This window comes from Oncorhynchus keta, chromosome 12 (genome assembly GCF_023373465.1).
Source record: "Oncorhynchus keta strain PuntledgeMale-10-30-2019 chromosome 12, Oket_V2, whole genome shotgun sequence".
Taxonomy (NCBI): domain Eukaryota; kingdom Metazoa; phylum Chordata; class Actinopteri; order Salmoniformes; family Salmonidae; genus Oncorhynchus; species Oncorhynchus keta.
Window position 1 is genome coordinate 44,079,889 of NC_068432.1, and position 22,900 is coordinate 44,102,788.

The 22,900-nt window shown below is 48.9% G+C and overlaps 1 protein-coding gene across 7 annotated transcripts in view; it reads right to left on the reverse strand.

Annotated features, from left to right (window-relative positions):
* LOC118374857 (spermatid perinuclear RNA-binding protein-like) overlaps positions 1–22,900 on the reverse strand; it is a 228,398-nt gene that overhangs the window by 136,895 nt on the left and 68,603 nt on the right. For all 7 annotated transcript variants that reach the window (XM_052458425.1, XM_052458428.1, XM_052458430.1 and 4 more), the window contains exon 2: positions 18,812–18,889. The gene's annotated coding sequence lies outside the window, so the exon portion shown is untranslated. The remainder of the gene's footprint in view (positions 1–18,811; positions 18,890–22,900) is intronic.

Here is a 22,900-nt window from a genome sequence, read left to right on the forward strand (position 1 = left end):
AAAGACCAGGGAGGGCTGAGGGGAGGCTGAGGAACAGTAGAGAAGTGGGATAAAGGCCAGGGAGGGCTGAGGGGAGGCTGAGGAACAGTAGAGAAGTGAGATAAAGACCAGGGAGGGCTGAGGGGAGGCTGAGGAACAGTAGAGAAGTGGGATAAAGGCCAGGGAGGGCTGAGGGGAGGCTGAGGAACAGTAGAGAAGTGGGATAAAGACCAGGGAGGGCTGAGGGGAGGCTGAGGAACAGTAGAGAAGTGGGATAAAGACCAGGGAGGGCTGAGGGGAGGCTGAGGAACAGTAGAGAAGTGGGATAAAGACCAGGGAGGGCTGAGGGGAGGCTGAGGAACAGTAGAGAAGTGGGATAAAGACCAGGGAGGGCTGAGGGGAGGCTGAGGAACAGTAGAGAAGTGGGATAAAGACCAGGGAGGGCTGAGGGGAGGCTGAGGAACAGTAGAGAAGTGGGATAAAGACCAGGGAGGGCTGAGGGGAGGCTGAGGAACAGTAGAGAAGTGGGATAAAGACCAGGGAGGGCTGAGGGGAGGCTGAGGAACAGTAGAGAAGTGGGATAAAGACCAGGGAGGGCTGAGGGGAGGCTGAGGAACAGTAGAGAAGTGGGATAAAGGCCAGGGAGGGCTGAGGGGAGGCTGAGGAACAGACAGTGTAGTAACAGGAGTCAGGACAATATTACACCTGTCTGTCTCTGTCTTTCTGTCTCCCTGCCTGGATAGTCTTTCAGTCTGTGTGTCTGTCTGTCCCTGCCTGGGTAGTCTTTCAGTCTGTGTGTCTGTCTCCCTGCCTGGTTAGTCTCTGTCTGTCTGTCTCCCTGTCTGGTTAGTCTCTCATTCCCTACCTGGATAGTCTTTCAGTCTGTGTGTCTGTCTCCCTGCCTGGTTAGTCTCTGTCTGTCTGTCTCCCTGTCTGGTTAGTCTCTCATTCCCTACCTGGATAGTCTTTCAGTCTGTGTGTCTGTCTCCCTGCCTGGTTAGTCTCTCTGTCTGTCTGTCTCCCTGCCTGGTTAGTCTCTGTCTGTCTGTCTGTCTCCCTGTCTGGTTAGTCTCTCATTCCCTACCTGGATAGTCTTTCAGTCTGTGTGTCTGTCTCCCTGCCTGGTTAGTCTGTCTGTCTGTGTGTCAGTCTCCCTGCCTGGTCTGTCTGTGTGTCAGTCTCCCTGCCTGGTTTGTCTGTGTGTCAGTCTCCCTGCCTGGTCTGTCTGTGTGTCAGTCTCCCTGCCTGGTCTGTCTGTGTGTCAGTCTCCCTGCCTGGTTTGTCTGTCTGTCTGTGTGTCAGTCTCCCTGTCCGTCCGTCCGTCCGTCTGTCAGTCTGTCTCCCTGCCTGGTTAGTCTCTCTGTCTGTCTGTCTGTCATTCCCTGCCTGGTAAGTCGGTTGGTCAGTCTGGTTAGTCATTCAGCTGCTCCCTCAAAGTGAAAGATCAAGCCTCTGTTATTAAAGGAGAGAGAGAAAGGAGGAAAGGAAGCGAGAGAGAGGAGGAAAGGAAGCGAGAGAGAGGAGGAAAGGAAGCGAGAGAGAGGAGGAAAGGAAGCGAGAGAGAGAGGAGGAAAGGAAGCGAGAGAGAGGAGGAAAGGAAGCGAGAGAGAGGAGGAAAGGAAGAGCAGCGGCAGGAATTGTGTGTGTTTGTGTGTGTGTGTGTGTGTGTGTGTGTGTGTGTGTGTGTGTGTGTGTGTGTGTGTGTGTGTGTGTGTGTGTGTCTAGAGCTGAATAAAGCAAGTTGTGTTTTGCATCCAGGCAGTGGGTAAATCAATGGGTTTCCTGGGGGGGAGTGGAGCCGATGGCTTCTAAATGCAGCGCTGCCTGAGAGCTCAGAGTGTGGAGAAGGCAGGATGCAGACAATCAGGTGTGGTGGGGAGAAGACTCTCTGCCTCACTCAATCACTTTCTCTCCTTAGCTCTTTTTGATTCTCTCCCTGTACTCTCCATCTAAATACATCTGGAATTGGAAGGTCTGAGGCTGGGGGTTAAATACACCTGGAATTGGAAGGTCTATTAGGCTGGGGGTTAAATACACCTGGAATTGGAAGGTCTGAGGCTGGGGGTTAAATACACCTGGAATTGGAAGGTCTGAGGCTGGGGGTTAAATACACCTGGAATTGGAAGGTCTGAGGCTGGGGGTTAAATACACCTGGAATTGGAAGGTCTGAGGCTGGGGTTAAATACACCTGGAATTGGAAGGTCTGAGGCTGGGGGTTAAATACACCTGGAATTGGAAGGTCTGAGGCTGGGGGTTAAATACACCTGGAATTGGAAGGTCTATTAGGCTGGGGGTTAAATACACCTGGAATTGGAAGGTCTGAGGCTGGGGGTTAAATACACCTGGAATTGGAAGGTCTGAGGCTGGGGGTTAAATACACCTGGAATTGGAAGGTCTATTAGGCTCGGGGTCAAATACACCTGGAATTGGAAGGTCTGAGGCTGGGGGTTAAATACACCTGGAATTGGAAGGTCTGAGGCTGGGGTTAAATACACCTGGAATTGGAAGGTCTGAGGCGGGGGGTTAAATACACCTGGAATTGGAAGGTCTGAGGCTGGGGGTTAAATACACCTGGAATTAGAAGGTCTGAGGCTGGGGGTTAAATACACCTGGAATTGGAAGGTCTGAGGCTGGGGGTTAAATACACCTGGAATTGGAAGGTCTATTAGGCTGGGGGTTAAATACACCTGGAATTGGAAGGTCTGAGGCTGGGGGTTAAATACACCTGGAATTGGAAGGTCTGAGGCTGGGGGTTAAATACACCTGGAATTGGAAGGTCTATTAGGCTCGGGGTCAAATACACCTGGAATTGGAAGGTCTGAGGCTGGGGGTTAAATACACCTGGAATTGGAAGGTCTGAGGCTGGGGGTTAAATACACCTGGAATTGGAAGGTCTGAGGCTGGGGGTTAAATACACCTGGAATTGGAAGGTCTGAGGCTGGGGGTTAAATACACCTGGAATTGGAAGGTCTGAGGCTGGGGGTTAAATACACCTGGAATTGGAAGGTCTGAGGCTGGGGGTTAAATACACCTGGAATTGGAAGGTCTGAGGCTGGGGGTTAAATACACCTGGAATTGGAAGGTCTGAGGCTGGGGGTTAAATACACCTGGAATTGGAAGGTCTGAGGCTGGGGGTTAAATACACCTGGAATTGGAAGGTCTGAGGCTGGGGGTTAAATACACCTGGAATTGGAAGGTCTGAGGCTGGGGGTTAAATACACCTGGAATTGGAAGGTCTGAGGCTGGGGGTTAAATACACCTGGAATTGGAAGGTCTGAGGCTGGGGGTTAAATACACCTGGAATTGGAAGGTCTGAGGCTGGGGGTTAAATACACCTGGAATTGGAAGGTCTGAGGCTGGGGGTTAAATACACCTGGAATTGGAAGGTCTGAGGCTGGGGGGGTAAAGGGGAGACTGGCAGGCATGACAGGACTCCTCCGCCTCGGCCAACCTTGTGCTGTGTTGTGCAGCAGCAGTTTCTCAGGACCTTGCAGTGCCATCTGTTCCTGCTGAAATCAGCACGCTAGAGCTAGGGCCTCTACCCACTACATCTACACTGCGCAGGATCATAGCCTCTATGGACGTGAGTAAGAAAGAAAGAAAGAAAGAAAGAAAGAAAGAAAGAAAGAAAGAAAGAGAGAAAGAGAGAAAGAAAGAGAGAAAGAGAGAAAGAAAGAGAGAGAGAGAGAGAGAGAGAGAGAGAGAGAGAGAGAGAGAGAGAGAGAGAGAGAGAGAGAGAGAGAGAGAGAGAGAGAGAGAGAGTTAAATAGCGACTGAGAAGGTAAATGGAATTGTGTATTTGGACAAGAGATAGAAAAGGCAATTCAGAGTCAGAGAATAGATGCGGAAGCAGGTGTGTGTTTAGATTAGTGTGTGTGTGTGTTTGTGTATGCCACTGCTGCAGCACCTCTCTCTCTCTTTCCCTCACTCTCGCTGTGCCAAGTCGGAGCAGATCAGTGAATCCATTCATTCCAGGTCAATTTGGGCACTCTGCTCGACAACAGCAATCATTAACCAAATCCTGGGATCTGTCACTGCCAGAGACGGAGAGCCAGACACCACCAGAATCACAGAAAAACACACACTCCCTCTCTCCCCCCCTCTCTCCCTCTCTCCCCCTCTCTCCCCCTCTCAGAAATAAATTGGGAAGTGTAGCGACGGCAGTTAAAACACTTATGTGCTCGGACTACTGAGTCCAATCAATAATTGTGAATCAATTAGTAATCAAAATAAATGTCACAAAGATCTGCTTGATTCATAAACAAGAAAAATACAGCGCCCCCCTTGGGCCAATCAGTGTAATTTTGTAAATGACGGATCTCTATGGCAAGACGCATCATTCACCCAAGTTTAGTCAAAATCGCGCCAGTGTGTTAGCTAGACTCATTTCCCTGAGAATGTGTGCCAAATTTCAGCCATCTGAGACAAATAGATCCAGATATATAAATGTGCCTGTTACAGCGCCGCCGTCGGGTCCATATGAATGTTCTCGCATATGTTGAGTCTTGGCAGTGTTTGCAACATGTGTACCAAATTGTGTTACAATACGAATATCCTCGACTTATTTATATGCATTTATGTGGCAGACCACACCCACATGAATGTCTATTGGTCAATAGTAGCCATGTTGTTTTAAGTACTAATCTGGAAAAAAATTGTGTTGAGAGACGTCCATTTTTTTTAAAAATATATATATTTTTTTACCTTTATTTAACCAGGCAAGTCAGTTAAGAACAAATTCTTGTTTTCAATGACGGCCTAGGAACAGTGGGTTAACTGCCTGTTCAGGGGCAGAACGACAGATTTGTAACTTGTAACTCAGCTCGGGATTTGAACATGCAACCTTCCGGTTACTAGTCCATCGCTCTAACCACTAGGCTACCCTGCCGCCTCATATCACGGTTCATGCAGATCGGTCATTCAGGGCCAGGGAATAATTTCATTTGAAGTGTTTTTCACAAAATTCCAGTATGGCGGAACATCCATCATGGCAGATCTTGTGCTGCCCTACCAAGCAAAAAGGCAGAAACTTCTCATTTGGTCGAAAATGAGTTAGTCATTTTTGCTACATTAAAGAACATGCTTAATCATGTATCCCGCCTCTATTGTATTGTGTTTTGGAGAAAATGGGGGTCATGTTAACAGTAACTGTATGAAGTTACTGTGAAACCAAGGGAAATACAAGCCCTTTTTCTCAGTTCCACGCTATGAGCAGTTACTGCCTTTTTGCTTGGTAGGGCAATATGGGTCCCTGAGGTAAATTTGTTCCTCATGAGGAGGGGACCTATGTACCAAATTTCATGACTTTAGGTCAAGTGGGGTAAGGGGCGTGACCTTTCAAACCTTTCATTTTCAATATTTTGTTATAGCGCCACCATCTGGCCAAACAGTGTATTTTTGTAAAGACGGATCTCTATGGCAAGACGCATCATTCAAAGAAGTTGAAACTCAATCAGGTCAGTGCTGCCTAAGAAACAAACGGGCGGACAGAGAGACCCACAGTCCCCTACCCGATTTCATTATTGGGGTCAATTAAAAAGAAACCTCTGTTACCTGTGTGTTTCATATGAATCCATACAATACACAGCCCTGTGTATGTGAGTGTGAGTGTGAGTGTGAGTGTGTGTGTGTGTGTGTGTGTGTGTGTCCTGGGGTGAGGTTGAATAGCTGAATGGTTGAATGACTGTCGTTATGACACAGTGGTAGGATTAATATTTCACAGCCAGTCAGTCCAGGGTCTCTCTCTCTCTCTCTCCATCCATCTCCTCCATGTACAGCTCTATTTCAGTCAGTCTAAAACAGTCCGCAGTGACAGAACCAATCCTGCTGCCGCTCCCACATAATGTGAAGAATGAATATTTCAGCAGCACCGCATCCCAAACCTTTCTGGGCGAGCTAACCCAGGGGGAGTGATACATAGTATCCTCCAGCAGCACCGCATCCCAAACCTTTCTGGGCCGAGCTAACCCAGGGGGAGTGATACATAGTATCCTCCAGCAGCACCGCATCCCAAACCTTTCTGGGCCGAGCTAACCCAGGGGGAGTGATACATAGTATCCTCCAGCAGCACCGCATCCCAAACCTTTCTGGGCCGAGCTAACCCAGGGGGAGTGATACATAGTATCCTCCAGCAGCACCGCATCCCAAACCTTTCTGGGCCGAGCTAACCCAGGGGGTGATACATAGTATCCTCCAGCAGCACCGCATCCCAAACCTTTCTGGGCCGAGCTAACCCAGGGGGAGTGATACATAGTATCCTCCAGCAGCACCGCATCCCAAACCTTTCTGGGCCGAGCTAACCCAGGGGGAGTGATACATAGTATCCTCCAGCAGCACCGCATCCCAAACCTTTCTGGGCGAGCTAACCCAGGGGGAGTGATACATAGTATCCTCCAGCAGCACCGCATCCCAAACCTTTCTGGGCGAGCTAACCCAGGGGGAGTGATACATAGTATCCTCCAGCAGCACCGCATCCCAAACCATTCTGGGCCGAGCTAACCCAGGGGGAGTGATACATAGTATCCTCCAGCAGCACCGCATCCCAAACCATTCTGGGCCGAGCTGACCCAGGGGGAGTGATACATAGTATCCTCCAGCAGCACCGCATCCCAAACCTTTCTGGGCCGAGCTAACCCAGGGGGAGTGATACATAGTATCCTCCAGCAGCACCGCATCCCAAACCTTTCTGGGCCGAGCTAACCCAGGGGGAGTGATACATAGTATCCTCCAGCAGCACCGCATCCCAAACCTTTCTGGGCCGAGCTAACCCAGGGGGAGTGATGCATAGTATCCTCCAGCAGCACCGCATCCCAAACCTTTCTGGGGGAGTGATACATAGTATCCTCCAGCAGCACCGCATCCCAAACCTTTCTGGGCCGAGCTAACCCAGGGGGAGTGATACATAGTATCCTCCAGCAGCACCGCATCCCAAACCTTTTCTGGGCGAGCTAACCCAGGGGGAGTGATACATAGTATCCTCCAGCAGCACCGCATCCCAAACCTTTCTGGGCCGAGCTAACCCAGGGGGAGTGATACATAGTATCCTCCAGCAGCACCGCATCCCAAACCTTTCTGGGCCGAGCTAACCCAGGGGGAGTGATACATAGTATCCTCCAGCAGCACCGCATCCCAAACCTTTCTGGGCCAAGCTAACCCAGGGGGAGTGATACATAGTATCCTCCAGCAGCACCGCATCCCAAACCTTTTCTGGGCGAGCTAACCCAGGGGGAGTGATACATAGTATCCTCCAGCAGCACCGCATCCCAAACCTTTCTGGGCCGAGCTAACCCAGGGGGAGTGATGCATAGTATCCTCCAGCAGCACCGCATCCCAAACCTTTTCTGGGCGAGCTAACCCAGGGGGAGTGATACATAGTATCCTCCAGCAGCACCGCATCCCAAACCTTTCTGGGCCGAGCTAACCCAGGGGGAGTGATACATAGTATCCTCCAGCAACACTTTTAACATCAGATTATCTCCTTCTTGAGACCTTTTTCCCCTCCTGGGAGAGTTGAAAGAAAATAATCACAGCTTCTTATATTTTTTGTTCAAACAGGGGAAAAAAAATTGAGTTTCTTCCAGCCAAACCAATACAGTGGTGCCGTGCCAGTGTGGTAGAATCCTACAGACTGAACAATGGCTACAGTATACTCTCTCTCTCTCTCTCAAACTCAGATAGGTTCAGCCCCAGTCTGATATTCATCTCTCAGCTGAATGACTAAGAGAAGGGCCTTGGCGGAGTGTAGACAAAGGTGTGTTTATGTACCAAAAGGGATAGCAACACGCACAGCAGAACAAGCATTCTTTCCAGTTGATGCGGGCGGCTTCTGAGAGATGAGGAGAGATGAATATACCCTGCCGCTGTGAAAGAGAAGGGCATTCTGGTCTTTCCCCCCCCTCCCTCCCTCCCAGAGCAGCTCCTCAGGGGTTCAGTAACACCCACTGTCACAATCCAGGACTGCAGAGATACCAACTGGCTGAAGAGGATATTATGTTATGTTAAGCGTGTGTGTGTGCTTGCAGAAAGAGGGCAAGCCTCAGCAATGTCCTGAATTTTTAACCAGGCTACCGTTCAGGGAGCTGACCTAAGAGAGAGTGTGGATGTGACACACTCTCTCTCTCACACACACACACACACACACACACGCTCTCTCTCACACACACACACACACTTAACATATTCCTCACACACGCATATTCCTCACTGCATATTCCTCACTGCACATTCCTCACTGCATATTCCTCACTGCATATTCCTCACTGCATATTCCTCACTGCATATTCCTCACTGCATATTCCTCACTGCATATTCCTTACTGCAAGATGGTGGGACAGAAAAGAGATTGAAAAGGAAGTGAAGAAGAGAGATGAATGGGAAAGGTGATTGTGTCCAGCAGGTGTTGTAGTGTAAGCTAAGGGCAGTAGCTAAGTATTAAAAACAGTGTTCATAGACTGCTCTGGGTCAACACTAGAACAGCTACACTGACTGCTGTGGAGACAACTGTCATCCGTTAACACTTCAAGCATTTAACACACTCCTCCTACCACCTACCATTCCCTGTCTGAAACATCACACACTCCTCCTACCACCTACCATTCCCTGTCTGAAGCATCACACATACACTCCTCCTACCATTCCCTGTCTGAAGCATCACACACTCCTCCTACCACCACCTACCATTCCCTGTCTGAAGCATCACACACACACTCCTCCTACCACCACCTACCATTCCCTGTCTGAAGCATCACACATACACTCCTCCTACCACCTACCATTCCCTGTCTGAAGCATCACACACTCCTCCTACCACCACCTACCATTCCCTGTCTGAAGCATCACACATACACTCCTACCACCTACCATTCCCTGTCTGAAGCATCACACACTCCTCCTACCACCACCTACCATTCCCTGTCTGAAGCATCACACACACACTCCTCCTACCACCTACCATTCTCTGTCTGAAGCATCACACACTCCTCCTACCACCTACCATTCCCTGTCTGAAGCATCACACACTCCTCCTACCACCTACCATTCCCTGTCTGAAGCATCACACACAAACCTAGTGGAACCTGATATGCTGCTTCGTGATAACAGAGGGTTGTTAACATGCATTTGATACGCCCCGACCTCGCAGTACAAGTCAGGTCAAATAGAATATGTAAGGAAGGCACGTGTCATAACATTTGTGTAGTGTTGTATTAGATATGTTGTTTGTCATAGACCGAGGAAGTCATTCTCAAATTCTTCTGTAACAAAAGTATCTGCTGCGACTAGGCTGCAATTGAGGTGCTGCTGGCCTCTCGGGGCAGTGCTGCTGGCCTCTCGGGGCAGTGCTGCTGGCCTCTCGGGGCAGTGCTGCTGGCCTCTCGGGGCAGTGCTGCTGGCCTCTCGGGGCAGTGCTGCTGGCCTCTCGGGGCAGTGCTGCTGGCCTCTCGGGGCAGTGCTGCTGGCCTCTCGGGGCAGTGCTGCTGGCCTCTCGGGGCAGTGCTGCTGGCCTCTCGGGGCAGTGCTGCTGGCCTCTCGGGGCAGTGCTGCTGGCCTCTCGGGGCAGTGCTGCTGGCCTCTCGGGGCAGTGCTGCTGGCCTCTCGGGCAGTGCTGCTGGCCTCTCGGGCAGGGCAGTGCTGCTGGCCTCTCGGGGCAGTGCTGCTGGCCTCTCGGGGCAGTGCTGCTGGCCTCTCGGGCAGTGCTGCTGGCCTCTCGGGGCAGTGCTGCTGGCCTCTCGGGGCAGTGCTGCTGGCCTCTCGGGGCAGTGCTGCTGGCCTCTCGGGGCAGTGCTGCTGGCCTCTCGGGGCAGTGCTGCTGGCCTCTCGGGGCAGTGCTGCTGGCCTCTCGGGGCAGTGCTGCTGGCCTCTCGGGGCAGTGCTGCTGGCCTCTCGGGGCAGTGCTGCTGGCCTCTCGGGGCAGTGCTGCTGGCCTCTCGGGGCAGTCCTGCTGGCCTCTCGGGGCAGTCCTGCTGGCCTCTCGGGGCAGTCCTGCTGGCCTCTCGGGGCAGTCCTGCTGGCCTCTCGGGGCAGTCCTGCTGGCCTCTCGGGGCAGTGCTGGTCACATAGACTGATAAGATCAACTTTATCATCTCACCAGGTAGAAATTCATTTGGTCATGTACTTAAAAGACAAAAGTACATAAAACATAAAAACACAAAACATAATCAAATTCAAGGAAGGTATTCTCCATTTTTTCTTCAAGAGCAAGCCAAAACCGTAGTGTACTTTGGTATCATATAAGGACATGCCGTCTGAAATCTGATTGACCAGCCCAGTTGTGGAGAAGATTTGACGCGGACCACGCATCGGAATGCAGTCTCCATTCTACGCACACCAACACCTGCTTCTCTTTTAAATCATGCCCACCTGACCCAGAATGCAATTTATAATGGACTGTTTTTTTGCATTGTCTAAACAACAACAGTAATTGTGTAAAGGCTGTGTTCTAAGCAGAACAGCTACACGCGTGTTCGCTGGAGGAAAACGTAGTGAACCACCTGTAGGGGGTAACAATCTTCTCCAGGGAGCTGTACAGGTTGTATTACCTTCATTAAGCCAGCTGGGAGGAGACAAAGTCTTCAAGCATGAATAGTCCTTCTCCGTGACAGCTGAGGGGTCACAAAGGAGCAACATACAGGACACATATGGCAAAGCAACTAGCAACCTACGGACGGACACCCGATCCATCGGAAAAAAGGACGAGAGGATAGAGACTGGAAGAGTATCGTCTTACAAGTAGATAATTGACCTAGGCTCCATTCAAACTGACCAATTAATATTTTAAATTGAGTCGGTGGAAAACTGTGACAAAGCAAGCTTAACGATCGGAGTCTGAGATAAGGCTAGTGATTGTGCTTTCAATGCAATGTTAATGTCCACACACACAGGTCACGTTAGGTATTCTTGTCCCACCCTGGCCTTAGTTATCTTTGTTTTCTTTATTATTTTGGTTAGGTCAGGGTGTGACATGGGGAATTTATGTGTTTTGTCTTCTCTAGGGGTTTTTGTAAGTTTATAGGGCTGTTTCCTTTCTAGGTAATTGTATGTCTATGGTTGCCTAGATTGGTTCTCAATTAGAGGCAGCTGTCTATCGTTGTCTCTGATTGGGAACCATATTTAGGCAGTCATATTCATTGGGTATTTTGTGGGTGTTTGTTTCCTGTGTCAGTGTTTGTGCCACACGGGACTGTTTCGTTGCCAGTTCACTTTATTACTTTGTATATGTGTTCAGTTTCTCTTATTAAAAACCATGGACACCTACCACGCTGCATATTGATCCGATCCTTGCTACACCTCTTCAGAGGAAGAGGAGGAAATCTGCCGTGACAATTATGGGATATTGTGGAGCTATAAGAGGGAGCTGAGCTCGGATGTTCCATCCATGAATATCTGAATAATATCAACATTAACCCATACAGCAAGGCCTCTCAAAAATGGCACCCTATTCACTATTAAGTGCAATAGGGCCCATAGGGATCTGGTTAAAATAGTGCACTTTGCAGGGAATAGGGTGCTGCTACCTGGAGGAAGAGAGACTGACGAAAAGAGCGACTGACGGAAAGAGCGACTGACGGAAAGAGCGACTGACGGAAAGAGCGACTGACGGAAAGAGCGACTGACGGAAAAAGCGACTGACGTGAATAGAGACTGACGTGAATAGAGACTGACGTGAATAGAGACTGACGTGAATAGAGACTGACGTGAATAGAGACTGACGTGAATAGAGACTGACGTGAATAGAGACTGACGTGAATAGAGACTGACGTGAATAGAGACTGACGTGAATAGAGACTGACGTGAATAGAGACTGACGTGAATAGAGACTGACGTGAATAGAGACTGACGTGAAGAGAGACTGACGTGAAGAGAGACTGACGTGAAGAGAGACTGACGTGAAGAGAGACTGACGTGAATAGAGACTGACGTGAATAGAGACTGACGTGAATAGAGACTGACGTGAATAGAGACTGGCGTGAATAGAGACTGGCGTGAATAGAGACTGGCGTGAATAGAGACTGGCGTGAATAGAGACTGACGTGAATAGAGACTGACGGGAAGAGAGACTGACGGGAAGAGAGACTGACGGGAAGAGAGACTGACGGGAAGAGAGACTGACGGGAAGAGAGACTGACGGGAAGAGAGACTGACGGGAAGAGAGACTGGCGGTAAGAGAGACTGGCGGGAAGAGAGACTGACGGGAAGAGAGACTGGCGGGAAGAGAGACTGGCAGGAAGAGAGACTGGCGGGAAGAGAGACTGGCGGGAAGAGAGACTGACGGGAATAGAGACTGACGGGAATAGAGACTGACGGGAAGAGAGACTGACGGGAAGAGAGACTGGCGGGAAGAGAGACTGACGGGAAGAGAGACTGACGGGAATAGAGACTGACGGGAAGAGGCAGAAACAACCCACTGCCAAAGTCATTGCTTCATCATGAGGCGAGAAAGAGAGAGAGAGGCAGACAGACGGCTCAAAGGAATGAGCGGAAACTCAACTCAGAGTTGAATGCCAAAACGGTAGCAAGCTGCCAGAAAACCAACTGATCATGACAAGAAAAGACTGGGAAGTTATGTGCTGGTAAAGGAAGGTGGTGCAAGTTTTTAGTCATTCCAAAACACCATGAGCAATCAATTAGGCGCACACACACACACACACACACACACACACACACACACACACACACACACACACACACACACACACACACACACACACACACACACACACACACAATGTCCAAAAGCGCAATCCAAGTTGTACATAAGCACAAGGAGCACAAATGTTTATTGTTGGTGATCAAAACATCGTCATCAATAAACATAAGGGAACCAAAGGGAACCAGCAAACTGAGACAGAACTACTGGACCACAGCACTATTGTGTAATATTTATCAAACATCAGACAATTCCATATCTGTAACTAACTAATAGAGTTCAGTCTGTAACTAACCAATAGAGTTCAGTCTGTAACTAACTAATAGAGTTCAGTCTGTAACTAACTAATAGAGTTCAGACTGTAACTAACTAATAGAGTTCAGACTGTAACTAACTAATAGAGTTCAGACTGTAACTAACTAATATTCAGTCTGTAACTAACTAATAGAGTTCAGTCTGTAACTAAATAATAGAGCTCAGTCTGTAACTAACTAATAGAGCTCAGTCTGTAACTAACTAATAGAGCTCAGTCTGTAACTAACTAATAGAGTTCAGACTGTAACTAACTAATAGAGTTCAGACTGTAACTAACTAATAGAGTTCAGACTGTAACTAACTAATAGAGTTCAGTCTGTAACTAACTAATAGAGCTCAGTCTGTAACTAACTAATAGAGTTCAGTCTGTAACTAACTAATAGAGTTCATTCTGTAACTAACTAATAGAGTTCATTCTGTAACTAACTAATAGAGCTCAGTCTGTAACTAACTAATAGAGTTCATTCTGTAACTAACTAATATTCAGTCTGTAACTAACTAATAGAGTTCAGTCTGTAACTAAATAATAGAGCTCAGTCTGTAACTAACTAATAGAGCTCAGTCTGTAACTAACTAATAGAGCTCAGTCTGTAACTAACTAATAGAGTTCAGACTGTAACTAACTAATAGAGTTCAGTCTGTAACTAACTAATAGAGTTCAGACTGTAACTAACTAATAGAGTTCAGTCTGTAACTAACTAATAGAGCTCAGTCTGTAACTAACTAATAGAGTTCAGTCTGTAACTAACTAATAGAGTTCATTCTGTAACTAACTAATAGAGTTCATTCTGTAACTAACTAATAGAGCTCAGTCTGTAACTAACTAATAGAGTTCAGACTGTAACTAACTAATAGAGTTCAGTCTGTAACTAACTAATAGAGTTCAGTCTGTAACTAACTAATAGAGCTCAGTCTGTAACTAACTAATAGAGCTCAGTCTGTAACTAACTAATAGAGCTCAGTCTGTAACTAACTAATAGAGTTCAGTCTGTAACTAACTAATAGAGTTCAGTCTGTGGCTGACACAGTGGCCAGATGAAAGCGAGCCTGGGCAACAGAGCTGACCAAGGAGCAAGAATCCAGCCAGCCAACTCTGAGGTAGGGAGCCAAACCTCAGGTCAGACACAGACTAACCAACCAAGCAGGCCAGCACACCCCGGTCTACACACACCACACTGTTGTTTACGTTGTCCCGATGGTTGAAAGCATTGCTCTGTGTCCTGGTCTATAAATCACAGCCGTGTTAGGATGAAAACCCTGGCTGCCACACAAACACTGCTGCCACATCTGCAACACATCAGGAGCAGCTAGATAGAGACAGACAAAGACAGCTAGACAGAGAGAGACAAAGACATCTAGAGACAAAGACAGCTAAACAGAGATAGAGAGAGCTATACAGAGACAGAGAGAGCAAGACAGAGAGAGCTAGAGAAAGAGAGAGCTAGACAGACAAAGAGAGCTATACAGACAAAGTGAGCTATAAAAAGACATAACTATACAGAGACAAAGACAAAGCGAGCTTAGACAGAGACAAAGAGAGCTAGACAGAGAGAGCTAGACAGACAAAGAGAGCTTAGACAAAGACAGAGAGAGCTAGACAGAGAGAGCTAGACAGACAAAGAGAGCTTAGACAGACAAAGTGAGCTATAAAAAGACAGAACTATACAGAGACAGAGACAAAGCGAGCTTAGACAGAGACAGCTTAGACAGAGACAAAGAGAGCTAGACAGAGACAAAGAGAGCTAGACAGAGACAAAGAGAGCTTAGACAGAGACAAAGAGAGCTAGACAGAGACAAAGAGAGCTAGACAGAGACAAAGAGAGCTAGACAGAGACAAAGAGAGCTTAGACAGAGACAAAGAGCTTAGACAGAGACAAAGAGAGCTTAGACAGAGACAAAGAGAGCTTAGACAGAGACAAAGAGAGCTTAGACAGAGACAAAGAGAGCTTAGACAGAGACAAAGAGAGCTTAGACAGAGACAAAGAGAGCTTAGACAGAGACAAAGAGAGCTTAGACAGAGACAAAGAGAGCTTAGACAGAGACAAAGAGAGCTTAGACAGAGACAAAGAGAGCTTAGACAGAGACAAAGAGAGCTTAGACAGAGACAAAGAGAGCTTAGACAGAGACAAAGAGAGCTTAGACAGAGACAAAGAGAGCTAGACAGAGACAAAGTGAGAGCTAGACAGAGACAAAGAGAGAGCTAGACAGAGACAAAGAGAGCTTAGACAGAGACAAAGAGAGCTTAGACAGAGACAAAGAGAGCTTAGACAGAGACAGCTTAGACAGAGACAAAGAGAGCTAGACAGAGACAGAGAGCTAGACAGAGACAGAGAGAGCTAGACAGAGTCTGGTCTATCTTCCCTCTGCTTCAGCTCAGTCCTGGCTGAGGGAGACCAAGGTTCAAATACCAGGCCCTATTTATTTTCTTTGAAATACTTTAGCTGTGCTTGATTGGCTCTGGCACAACGGAAACAATGGAATAGTCCCAAAAGCGCAAACCCTGCCCATGTGGCACTCTGTCTCGAGGCAGGCTCAAGCAAACGTTCAAAGTATTTGAAAGAGAACAAATACTATTTGAACCTAGCAGGACCACTCTCTGTGCTTCAGCTCTACCTTTTGCAAGAAGAAGGTCTTAAATCATGAGCAGCACATGTTCAGTTGCCTGACGACTCAAACTGAATTCTATCGTTTACTATATACAGTGCCTTCGGAAAGTCTTCAGACTCCTTGACTTGAACCACATTTTGTTACATTACAGCCTTATTCTAAAATGGATTAAATAAATAAATACAGCTCTGGAGAGACCTGAAAATAGCTGTGCAGCAACACTATGGGGTCTATTGACCAGGGCCCTATGGGGTCTATTGACCAGGGCCCTATGGGGTCTATTGACCAGGGCCCTATGGGGTCTATTGACCAGGGCCCTATGGGGTCTATTGACCAGGGCCCTATGGGGTCTATTGACCAGGGCCCTATGGGGTCTGGTCAAAATCTCCCTACATAGTGTGATTGGGGTGTCATTTGAGGTGAGATATCCAAAATGGATCCCATGCTGTTATCTTATCAAAGTTTAATACTTAGTTACACATTATTACCTACCACACTCAGGTCTTCAAACTTTTCTTTGGCTGCTGTACAAGACATAAACATTTACACATTTTAGCAGACATTCTGTTTCAGAGTGACTTACAGGCGCAATTAGGGTTAAACAGCTTGCTCAAGGGCACAGACAGATTTTGGTGGCGGGATTCAAACCAGCGACCTTCGGTTAACTGCTAGGTTATCTGCAGACACACACACACTCAAAGGCTGGTGCTCTGACTGACTGACACACTGCTTGGTAAACACTAACGATGGAGAACAAAACTAATTTGTTCCTGAAAAGCATAAACATGTCACAGACCGATGCATCATTTAATATCGAAACTGCATCCTTATTGAGAGACGACAGAAGGCTATGTTAAAACCCAATGCATTGTGGGCTACTTCTCATGAACGTGACTAATGGGCCCCGTGTAGCTCAGTTGGTAGAGCACAGCACTTGCAATGCCAGGGTTGTGGGTTCAATGCCCACAGGGGACAAGTAAGAATGAAAATGTATGCTCTCACTACTGTAAACTGCTCTGGATAAGAGGATCTTCTAAATAACAAACAAATGAAAAATGTGTGTGTGTTATGTTAGGGCTAAATCGGTTGTCTAATTTACTTGTAGAGTCAAATCTAATATTGTGTGTGTGTGTGTGTGTGTGTGTGTGTGTGTGTGTGTGTGTGTGTGTGTGTGTGTGTGTGTGTGTGTGTGTGTGTGTGTGTGTGTGTGTGTGTGACTTGAATGTGTGTGTGTATATGTGACTTGAATGTGGGTGTGTGTGTGTATATATGTGACTTGAATGTGGGTGTGTGTGTGTGTATGTGACTTGAATGTGGGTGTGTGTGACTTGAATGTGTGTGTATATATGTGTGACTGGTGGGGTCAGAAAGGTCAGTGGCCTTGCTGCTGAGTCAGAGGTAGAACATGAGAGCTCACACACACAGGGGTGCTGCTTGTTTTCCGCATGACTCCCAGTGAGACACTCGGTGTTCCCAGCATTATGCACCTCACTGAGGGGACTCCCTCCTGGTCTCCCGGTCTGCCTTCTCTCAAAATGTTTTGCACAAATTAGTCTACATCCCTGTTAGTGAGCATTTCTCCTTTACCAAGATAATCCATCCACTTGACATGTGTGGCTTACCAAGAAGCTGATTAAACAGCATGATCATTACACAGGTGCACCTTGTACCGGGGACAATAAAAGGCCACTCTAAAATGTGCAGTTTTGTCACATAACACAATGCCACAGATGTCTCAACTTTTGAGGGAGCGTGCAATTGGCATGCTGTCTTCAGGAATGTCCACCAGAGCTGTTGCCAGAAAATGGAATGTTAATTTTTTGGTACAAAAGCTGCCTCCAATGTCATTTAAAAGAATATGGCAATACATCTAACAGACGTCACAACCACAGACCACGTGTAACCACGCCAGCCCAGGACCTCCACATCCGGCTTCTTCACCTGCGGGATCGTCTGAGACCAGCCACCCAGACAGCTGATTAAACTGTGGGTTTGCACAACTGAATCATTTCAGCACCAGCTGTCAGACACCGTCTCAGGGAAGCTCATCTGCGAGCTCGTCGTCCTCACCAGGGTCTCGACCTGACTGCAGTTCGGCGTCGTAACTGACTTCAATGGACAAATTATCACCTTCGATGGCACACGGGTGCTCCCCACTGGTGCTCCCCACTGGTGCTCCCCACTGGTGCTCTCCACGGGTGCTCTCCACTGGTGCTCCCCACTGGTGCTCCCCACTGGTGCTCTCCACTGGTGCTCCCCACTGGTGCTCTCCACTGGTGCTCCCCACTGGTGCTCCCCACTGGTGCTCCCCACTGGTGCTCCCCACTGGTGCTCCCCACTGGTGCTCCCCACTGGTGCTCTCCACTGGTGCTCCCCACTGGTGCTCCCCACTGGTGCTCTCCACTGGTGCTCTCCACTGGTGCTCCCCACTGGTGCTCCCCACTGGTGCTCTCCACTGGTGCTCTACACTGGTGCTCCCCACTGGTGCTCCCCACTGGTGCTCTCCACTGGTGCTCTCCACTGGTGCTCTCCACTGGTGCTCTCCACTGGTGCTCTCCACTGGTGCTCTCCACTGGTTCTCCCCACTGGTGCTCTCCACTGGTGCTCCCCACTGGTGCTCCCCACTGGTGCTCTTTGTGGATGCGTCCCATCGTGTGGGCGAGCGGTTTGCTGACGTCAACGTTGTGAACAGTGGGGTTATGGGATGGGCAGGCATAAGCTACTGACAATGAACACAATTTAAACCACCGCCATCATCTCATGTTTAAGCATGGTAATGCACAGCCCCAGGCCATAATCAACAGCCTGATCAACTCTATGTGAAGGAGATGTGTCACGCTGCATGAGGTAAACGGTGGTCACACCAGATACTGACTGGTTTGCTGATCCAGGCCCATAATGTTTTTTTAAAGGTATCTGTGACCAACTGATGCATATCTGTATTCCCAGATCATGTGAAATCCATAGATTAGGACCTAATGAATTTATTTCAATAGACTGATTTCCTTATATTAACTGTAACTTAGCGAAATCTTTGAAATTGTTGAATGTTTTGTTTATATTTTTGTTCAGTGTGGAATATAAAAAATGACAAGAAGCCAATTCCCATTGGAAATAGGTGAAGGACATTCAGGTCATCACCATGTAACACCGATCCTGTCCAAGACCAGCGGACTGTAGGTCCCAATGGGGTTATCCAGCGTACTGTGTTACTAGCCTAGTTACAGTAGTCAGGGAAGCATAGTGACCCTGTCACGTGATCATTACCTTGTGCTACTCTGTCCTCCTGTCCCTCTGCAGCCCAGGATCACAGGAATAGTCTCAGGATGTGTGGGGAATCTCTACCTGGAAACACAAAGAGGTCAAAGTTCAGTCATCAACACCTTCCATTGTGTTGTATATAATACTATTATAATAGCCTATTCCAACCAATAATCAAAATGACTCATTCATGTCATTTAGTTGACAGAGCGAGAACTCCCGCACCCCAAGGCCTGAGTTGAGAAAAACGTCACTGTGGTGACACCAGTGGGCAGAACAGGCAGCATTGCCCCTTAATCGCTCTGGTCTGTAAGCTCCACCCACCAACACACCCACACACCCAACCACCCACACAGCTAGCGGCTCCGTTCACAGGGGTTACAATGAGATGGAGAAACAACCATTTACCCCATAATGTCCAGCAGGTAATCAGACAAACGGCAGAGACACAAGGCAGAGACACAAGGCAGAGACACAAGGCAGAGACACAAGGCAGAGACACAAGGCAGAGACACAAGGCAGATAGTTTTCCATGGGTAAAAACTGTCAACGGCCAGTGAGACTTGGTACCAGAACTTCTAATCATTCTCATGTCCCCTGCAGTCCAGCATGAGGGGGTTCAGTCACACGTTAACTGATGATAACCAGCAATGTGCCAACCAGCAATGTGCCAACCAGGGTTTAGGTCTTCATTTAATTTACTGCCCTCGCCTCTACGCCACCACTCCTCGCCTCTACGCCACCACTCCTCGCCACCACTCCTCTCTTCTACGCCGCCACCACTCCTCGCCTCTACGCCGCCACCACTCCTCTCCTCTACGCCGCCACCACTCCTCTCCTCTACGCCGCCACCACTCTTCTCCTCTAGGCCGCCACCACTCCTCTCCTCTACGCCGCCACCACTCCTCTCCACTACGCCGCCACCACTCCTCTCCTCTAGGCCGCCACCACTCCTCTCCTCTACGCCGCCACCACTCCTCTCCACTACGCCGCCACCACTCCTCTCCTCTACGCCGCCACCACTCCTCTCCTCTACGCCGCCACCACTCCTCTCCTCTACGCCGCCACCACTCCTCTCCTCTAGGCCACCACTCCTCTCCTCTAGGCCACCACTCCTCTCCTCTACGCCGCCACCACTCCTCTCCTCTACGCCGCCACCACTCCTCTCCTCTAGGCCGCCACCACTCCTCTCCTCTACGCCGCCACCACTCCTCTCCACTACGCCGCCACCACTCCTCTCCTCTACGCCGCCACCACTCCTCTCCTCTACGCCGCCACCACTCCTCTCCTCTACGCCGCCACCACTCCTCTCCTCTACGCCACCACTCCTCCTCTCCTCTACACCACCACTCCTCGCCACCACACCACCACTCCTCGCCACCACTCCTCTCTTCTACGCCGCCACCACTCCTCGCCTCTACGCCGCCACCACTCCTCTCCTCTACGCCGCCACCACTCTTCTCCTCTAGGCCGCCACCACTCCTCTCCTCTACGCCGCCACCACTCCTCTCCACTACGCCGCCACCACTCCTCTCCTCTAGGCCGCCACCACTCCTCTCCTCTACGCCGCCACCACTCCTCTCCACTACGCCGCCACCACTCCTCTCCTCTACGCCGCCACCACTCCTCTCCTCTACGCCGCCACCACTCCTCTCCTCTACGCCGCCACCACTCCTCTCCTCTAGGCCACCACTCCTCTCCTCTACGCCGCCACCACTCCTCTCCTCTAGGCCGCCACCACTCCTCTCCTCTACGCCGCCACCACTCCTCTCCACTACGCCGCCACCACTCCTCTCCTCTACGCCGCCACCACTCCTCTCCTCTACGCCGCCACCACTCCTCTCCTCTACGCCGCCACCACTCCTCTCCTCTACGCCGCCACCACTCCTCGCCTCTACGCCACCACTCCTCTCCTCTACACCACCACTCCTCCTCTCCTCTACACCACCACTCCTCCTCTCCTCTACACCACCACTCCTCCTCTCCACCACCACTCATCTTCACCACCACACCGCCACTCCTCCTCTCCACCACCACTCATCTTCACCACCACACCGCCACTCCTCCTCTCCTCTACGCCACTCCTCCACGCCACCACTCCTCTCCTCTACGCCACCACTCCTCTACGCCACCACTCCTCTCCTCTACGCCACCACTCCTCTCCTCTACGCCACCACTCATCTCCTCTACGCCACCACTCATCTCCTCTACGCCACCACTCTACACCACTCCTCTTCACCACCACTCCTCCTCCTCCTCCTCCTCCTCCTCTCCACCACCACTCCTCTTCACCACTCCTCTACACCACTCCTCTACACCACCACTCCTCTACGCCACCACTCCTCCTCTCCTCTACACCACCACTCCTCCTCCTCTCCACCACCACTCCTCCTCTCCTCTACACCACCACTCCTCCTCTCCTCTACACCACCACTCCTCTTCACCACTCATCCTCGCCACCACTCCTCCTCTACGCCACCACTCCTCTACGCAACCACTCCTTTCCTCTACGCAGCCACCACTCCTCTTCGCCGCCACCACTCCTCCTCTTCGCCACCACCACTCCTCTTCGCCACCACCACTCCTCTTCGCCACCACCACTCCTCTTCACCACCACCACTCCTCTTCACCACCACCACTCCTCTTCACCACCACCACTCCTCTTCACCACCACTCCTGATGGTAGTAGTAATGATGATGGTAATAGTAATGAGGATGGTAGTAGTAACACTGGTAGTTGTAGTAGTAATGATGGTAGTGGTAGTAGTAATGATGATGGTAGTAGTTGTAGTAGTAATGATGGTAGTTGGAGTAGTAATGATGGTAGGTGTAGTAGTAATGATGATGGTAGTGGTAATGACGATGGTAGTAGTAGTGATGATGATGGTAGTAGTGATGATGGTAGTGGGAGTAGTAATGATGATGGTAGTAGAAATGATGTTGGTAATGGTAGTAGTAACGATGGTAGTGGTAGTAGTAATGCTGAATGTAGTAGTAATGCTGATGGTAGTAGTAATGCTGATGGTAGTAGTAATGATGATGGTAGTGGTAATGCTGAAGGTAGTAGTAATGATGATGGTAGGTGTAGTAGTAATGATGATAGTAGTGGTAATGACGATGGTCGTAGTAATGCTGATGGTAATGCTGTTGGTAGTAGTAATGCTGATGGTAGTAGTAATGATGATGGTAGGTGTAGTAGTAATGATGATAGTAGTGGTAATGCTGAAGGTAGTAGTAATGATGATGGTAGATGTAGTAGTAATGATGATAGTAGTGGTAAGACGATGGTAGTAGTAATGATGGTCGTAGTGATGATGGTGATGGTAGTGGGAGCAGTGGTGATGGTGATGGTAGTGGGAGTAGTAATGATGATGGTAGTTGTAGTAGTAACGATGGTAGTAGTAATGCTGATGGTAGTAGTAATGATGATGGTAGTAGTAATGATGGTAGTGGTAGTAGTAATGCTGATGGTAGTAGAAATGATGATGGTAGGTGTAGTAGTAATGATGATAGTAGTGGTAATGCTGAAGGTAGTAGTAATGATGATGGTAGGTGTAGTAGTAATGATGATAGTAGTGGTAATGCTGAAGGTAGTAGTAATGATGATGGTAGTGGTAGTAGTAATGATGATGGTAGTTGTAGAAGTAATGATGGTAGTGGTAGTAGTAATGATGGTAGTGGTAGTAGTAATGATGGTAGTGGTAGTAGTAATGATGATGGTAGTAGTAATGATGATGGTAGTGGTAGTAGTAATGATGATAGTAGTAATGATGATGGTAGATGTAGTAGTAATGATGATAGTAGTGGTAAGACGATGGTAGTAGTAATGATGGTCGTAGTGATGATGGTGATGGTAGTGGGAGCAGTGGTGATGGTGATGGTAGTGGGAGTAGTAATGATGATGGTAGTTGTAGTAGTAACGATGGTAGTAGTAATGATGATGGTAGTAGTAATGACGATGGTAGTGGTAATGACGATGGTAGTGGTAATGACGGTAGTAAAGACGATGGTAGTTGTAGTAGTAAAGACGATGTTAGTAGAAATGAATGACGATGGTAGTAGAAATGAATGACGATGGTAGTAGAAATGAATGAC